Source organism: Martes martes, assembly GCF_963455335.1.
Source record: "Martes martes genome assembly, chromosome: 1".
Classification (NCBI taxonomy): Eukaryota; Metazoa; Chordata; class Mammalia; order Carnivora; family Mustelidae; genus Martes; species Martes martes.
The window spans coordinates 74,218,959-74,225,333 of NC_137888.1; the positions used below are offsets into that span (position 1 = coordinate 74,218,959).

Here is a 6,375-nt window from a genome sequence, read left to right on the forward strand (position 1 = left end):
GCCTCAATCCCAGGACCCTGAGACCATGACCTGAGCTGAAGGCAGAGGCTTAACCTACTAAGCCACCCAGGCACCCAAGTCCAACAATCTTTTAAATGTAAAGATACATATTAAGGTAAGTTCCTTGAAGAAGTACAAGGAGTTACTGAAGCCAATGACTTATTCTAGCTGGAAGAATTACCTGTATAAGTGAACTCTTCGGAAGCTGGGGTTACTGGGAAAATGGAAGGTTATAAGGCAGTGCCAGGGAAAGGGACTAAGAGCAGGCTGTCCATCTAACTGATCAAAAGCCTTGGTTTTTACTCTGAAAACAAGACAATGAGTGCAAAGTGACATGCTCACTTAGGGGATGAAATTTGCGGGTATAGGGCACCTTGGTGGCTCAGTCGGTTAAGCATCTGCCTTCGGTTCAGGTCATGATCCCAGGGTCCTGGGATTGAGTCCCACATTAGGCTCCTTGCCCAGCAGGGAGCCTGCTTCTCCCTCTCCCTCTTCCCTTGCTTGTATTCCCTCTCTCACTGTCTCTCTCTTCATGTCAAATAAATAAATAAATAAAATCTTAAAAAAAATTTGCAGGTACAAACAGTCCTACAGTGACAAAACCATCTTAGCTGATAGAAAAATGTCCTGATCTGAGCCATTCACTGAATGTGTCCGTCACGGAGGAATCAATTGCAGTGGTAGGAGCGCAGAAGTCTGAGGCAGGTGGTGAATGATTCTTGTCATACACGTGGATGAAAAACTATCAGCAGAAAAGACTAAAATCATACAAGTAAATATCTTGTGTTTTTATCCACATGGAACTCCGGTATTAGATTCATGGGTAGCTTATCTCCAAAGATGTTCAGCATCAACCAGTTCCTTCCCTTTGTGTACATATGTGCTACTTGCCCATTGAGAGGTCCAGTCTGTTCCTCTTCCTTCAATCTGGCTGCCATGTAGTGGATTTGTCACCAAAAAGTGGCAGAAGAGACTCTGGACCATTTCTAGGCTCAGGTTGTAAGATCACTGACAGCTTCTGGTTTCTTTTTCTTGGAACCATGAGCCACCCTGTAAAAAGTCTAGCTAGACAGCTCTACAAGAGAGAGGGGCCATGGAGAGCCACTGAGACACCAGAGAGGGGAGTGAGGAAACCATGTTGGACGCCCAGCCCAGACAAGCCTTCAGATGACTCAGCTCTTGACTTACCGTTACTACAGAAAAACAAGCCAGCTAGGTTGCCCCAACCCACAAAACCATGACAATCAATAATACATTGTTTTAAGACACTATGTTTTGCGGTGGTTTTGGCAGTAGGCAGCTAGAAATCCCCTTTAACTCCCAGTACCTACAGGGAGTAGAGCTTGTGCTCCACAAGTCCTTGTTAGGCCAAATTTGAGTCAAACTGTCTATTGTAGAATATCCCAGATCTCTCTAAACTTCGCTGCAGCTTTTAGTAAGGGGCAACCGGGAAAATTAGCAGAATAGGATGAATTGTCTCGCACCCACTCTTTTTTTTTTTTTACTTTTTTTTTTTTAAAGATTTTATTTATTTATGTGACAGAGAGAGAGATTGCAAGCAGGCAGAGAGGCAGGTGGAGAGAGGGGGAAGCAGGGTCCCCACCCAGCAGAGAGCCCAACGCGGGGCTCCATCCCAGCACCCCGAGATCATGACCCAAGCCGAAGGCAGAGGCTTTAAACCCACCAAGCCATCCAGGCGCACCCTCTCACATGCACTCTTATGGGATGTGTGTGAAATGACAGTGGTCAAGGCAATATTCGTATTTACTGAGTCTCTGTGATGAGCCCGGGAGAGTACCATGCACTCAATGCATGCTATCTCATTTCATTCTCAAAATAACCATTCAAAGTACGTGATATAATTTTCTCCATTTTATTTTTACTATCTTTATTTTTTCAAAAGACTTTATTTAATTATTTAACACAGAGAGAGCACGCACAAAGAGAGAGTGAGAGGGAGAAGCGGACTCCTCGCTGAGTAGGGAGCCCCATGCTGGGCTCGATCCCTGGACCCTGAGATCATGACCAGCTCTGAAGGCAGATGCCTAATGACTGAGCCACCCAGGCGCCCCTAATCTTCCCCATTTTAGAGACGAAAAAACCGAGGCCACAAAGTTGCTGAATAGTAGAGCCTGATGGGTCCACTTGATTTCAGTGCTAGTTACGTTGCCTAAAACAGGTGCTTTCATCCAGGGAATTCATTGGAAGTTACTGAAAAGTTCCTATGGTGCAGGGGCAGATTCTTAGCCATTGTCCCTTGGAGCCTGAGCCTGCCCTACTCTTCTTCGCGTGAGTGTGGAGAACGGTGCATTTGAAAGTGGAGGGGATGATGCTGTATTGAGTTCACCCCAGTTCCCTGGGCTAACAGCCAGGCGTGGGCCCCTCCGTGCCATCCACGGAAATGCTCTCTGGCATTAAGCATCGCTCAGGTCAGAGGAACAGGAAGGTCTGTCTGAAAGCTAGAACATTCCCAGATCTTGGAGGAGGCTAAGAGAAACAACCATGCAGTATGGAGAGGGGAGGAGGCCAGGGGAAAAATGATCTGCCACATTCTTTCAGCCCTCCCACCAGGCAAGAGTTTCCCCTCCCCGCACACCACTCCTAAACTGCCCGGTGCCTGCAGTCTTGTCTCCTCCCTCTGCCACCGCCTCGGAGGCTTCCCTGCAGCAGCAGCGAGGTAGGCGAAGGCCCCCAGGTGAAAAGCTCTGGTTCCATCCATCTGCCCCTTAGCTTTAGGTGTTGAGAACTAGCATGGCAACACTGCGGACTAGCTTTCTGAACCTTCAGCCTTCTACAGCGCAGAACTGTCTGTGTCATCCTACCTTAGGGCTTGCAGAAGGATGTGTGTTGATACGCTTATGATATTCTTAAGAAATCGCCCTCCCTCCTAGGTAGTTATTTTCCTTTTTGAGGGCTTAGCCTCCTTCTTTCTGCTTTTTGTCATCTTTTCTCTTCTCTCTCCACGATTAGGTTCAGGATAGAAAACCACAGAGAGACTCTGTTCCATCCTGCGGAGTTGGGAATCTCTTTGGGAAGAATCTCGAAAGGAGGAACCTGATGTTTGTTGACTGAATTAAGTGGTGTTATGCTGCTCATCTGGAAAGAGAAGTAAAAACTAGCATCAGAATGGCTTAAAACACCACTGCACACCAGGGAAGCTAGTACTGAACAACTTCTGGGTCCCAAGTATTATACGAAGCACATTAGCCCAAAGTTCTGTGAGTTAAGTGTTACTTTATTTCCGTTTCACAGATTTAAGAAAATGAGGATCGACAAGTTAAATAATTTCTAAGTAGCTTTTGGTAGTTCTTTAATCATCTTTTCAATCTGTTATATGTGGTTGTTGTATATTCTAATTTTCCATTTCTTCTCTAGTCAATTTTGATTACTCATATTTGCTAGGAATGGGTTCATTTCCTACAGATATTTAAACTTGCTGCCATAGGAACACCTGGGTGGCTCAGGCAGTTAAGCATCCGATTCTTGATCTTAGCTCAGGTTTTGATCTCAGGGTCATGAGTTCAAGCTTTGCGTCGGGTTCCAGGCTCACTGTGGAGCCTGCTTAAAAAAAAACTTGCCACAAAGCTTCACACCTTGTATTTATTTTGGGATTTTTTTTAACTTTACAAAGCAATTTAATTGCAGCATAATTTGCATATAATAAAATATGACCATATATAATTTTCTTTTTTCTTTTTATTTTTTACTTATTTTTTTTGCCTATGTATCTTTCTTTAAGTATTTAACCCAATGCATTATGACAAAGGTCTATACAATCTATGTTGTCTATATTGGCACAATCGTATATAGAACTTTTCCATAACTCCAGAAGTTTCTTTTGCTTCTTTGCAACCAACCGCCACCATCTGGCCCTGGGCAACCACTGAGCTGCTCTCTGTCACTTTAAAATAGGTTTTGTCTTTTCTAGACTTTCACAGAAATGGGATTGTACTATACGCCCTCTTTTGTTTGCAATTTGTGTGTTTTGGTGAGTTTAATGGTTTCAGATTTATCCACGCTATTGTAAGTACCTGAATTTGTTACTTTTTACTGCCAAGTGGCATTCCATTGAATGAATACACCACAATGTTAATCATTGTCCTGTTGTTTTCAGCTTTTGACTTCTATGAATATGTTACATATTCATAACAAATCACCACAAAACTTAGTGATCTATTAAAAAAATTTTTTGTCCTCATTACATTTTTGTTTTAATGGGTCTCAAAATTCTGTGACAGATTTTTGGTCAAGTTGTTTCCATAAAAAAGTACTGATTTTAAAAATTAATAACTTAAATCTTTCATACATACACATAAAACAAATGGTCCACAAAACAGTCTCCTTTCTTTCTGAAGGTTTTATGATGCACTGTTATTATTAACCAGTCCTTTACTATTAAACTTAAATGGCCAATTGATATAAACAGTTCTGAGAGCATTCTTCCACCCCTGATTAAGACTGCAGGGAGCTGGGGTGCCTGGATGACTCAGTGGGTTAAAGCCTCTGCCTTCAGCTCAGGTCACGATCTCAGGGTCCTGGGATCGAGTCCCGCATCGGGCTCTCTGCTCAGCGGGGAGCCTGCTTCCCCTACTCTCTCTGCCTGCCTCTCCGCCTACTTGTGATTTCTCTCTCTCTGTCAAATATATAAATTAAAAAAAAAAAAGACTGTGGGGAGCAGGTATTAGGAATAATATTCAGTTAGCTTTCTGAGCTTTCTGGGCAGACTTGGTGACCTCACCAGCTCCATCTGCCTTCTTGGCCCCTGCTTTGATGACACCCGCAGCAACTGTCTGCCTCACCTCAGAGACAGCAAAACGGCCCAGAGGAGGATAATCAGAACTCTCAACACACACAGCCTTGCCAGGAACCATAACAACAATGGCAGCATAACCAGATTTTAAGAACTTGGGACCATCTTCCAGCTTTTTTCCAGAATGACAATCAATCTTCTCCTTCTGCTCAACAATCTGGCAGGCACTGTGAGCTGTGTGACAGTCCAGCACAGAGGCAAATCCAGCACTGATCTGGCCTGCTTGGTTCAAGCAGCTATGAAAACCAGCTGTTTCCATGGATGGGTCATTTCTGCTGTCACCAGCCATTATTGCCACAATAAACATCTTTGACAGATATGTTCTTGACATTGAAGCCCACATTGTCCCCAAGAAGAGCCTTCCTCAAAGCTTCATGATGCATTTCAACAGACTTTACTTCAGTTCTAACAATGACTGGAGCAAAGGTGACCACAATGCCAGTCTCCACTCGGTCCACAGGGACAGTACCAATACCACCAATTTTGCAGACATCCTGGAGAGGCAGACACAAGGGCTCATCAGTTGGACAAGTTGGTGGCAGAATGCAATCCAGAACTTCAAGCAGTATGGGTCCACTGGCATTCCCATCTTTATGGGCGAATTTCCATTCCTTCAACCAAGGCAAGTTAGCACTTGGCTCCAGCATGTTGTCACCATTCCAACCAGAAACTGGCACAAATGCTACTATGTCAGGGCTGTAGCCAGTTTTCTTAATGTAGGTACTGACTTCCTTAACGATCTCCTCGTATCTCTTTTGGCTGTAGGGTGACTCAGTGGAATCCATTTTGTTAACACCCACCATTAGTTGTTCTACACCAGAAGGGCTTGCTCCTGGGTCTGCCCATTGTTGGAGAAGCCTGCTTCAAATTCACCAACACCAGCAGCCACAATCAGAACAGCAGAGTCAGCCTGAGATGTGCCTAGAATCACGTTTTTCGTAAAGTCTGTCTGTCCTGGGGTGTCAGTTATGGTCACATAATAGTTTCTGGTCTCCAGTTTCCACAGGGAGACATTAATGGTGATACCATGTTCATGTTCAGCTTTCAGTTGATCCAAGACCCTTACTTGAAGGAGCCCTTTCCCATCTCAGGAGTCTCCTTCTCAAACTCTTCGATAGTTCTTTTGTTGATCCCACCACATTTGTAGATCAGATGACCAGTAGTGGTAGACTTGCCTGAATCCATGAGTCCAATGACGATGATGCTGATGTGAGTCTTTTCCTTTCCCATTTTGGTTTAGGTTTAGTGGTGGTTTTCATGACATCTGTGTTCTGGTGGCAAACCCATTGCAAAAAAGAAAACTTAGTGATTTAAAAGGGAAATATTATTATACCACAGTTTCTGTGGGTCAGGAATTTGGGTCTAGCCTCTGGGTCTCTCACAAAGCTGTAAGCAAAGTGTTGGCGAGGCTGCTCATTCTCACCTTCACAGTGTCGGCAGGATTCCATTTCTTGAGAGCTATTGGCCTAAGAGCCTCGGTTCCTCTCTTGCTGTTGGTCAGGGGCCTCCCTCAATTCCTGGTCATATGGGCCTCTTCAAAGAGAAGCTCATAATGTGCCCAGTGG

The 6,375-nt window shown here is 44.3% G+C and overlaps 1 pseudogene across 1 annotated transcript; it reads right to left on the bottom strand.

Annotated features, from left to right (window-relative positions):
• Positions 1-4,694: 4,694 nt before the first annotated feature.
• LOC308341660 (elongation factor 1-alpha 1-like) lies at positions 4,695-6,040 on the bottom strand (annotated as a pseudogene). Its single transcript has one exon. The product of its transcript is annotated as an elongation factor 1-alpha 1-like (transcript).
• Positions 6,041-6,375: the final 335 nt, after the last annotated feature.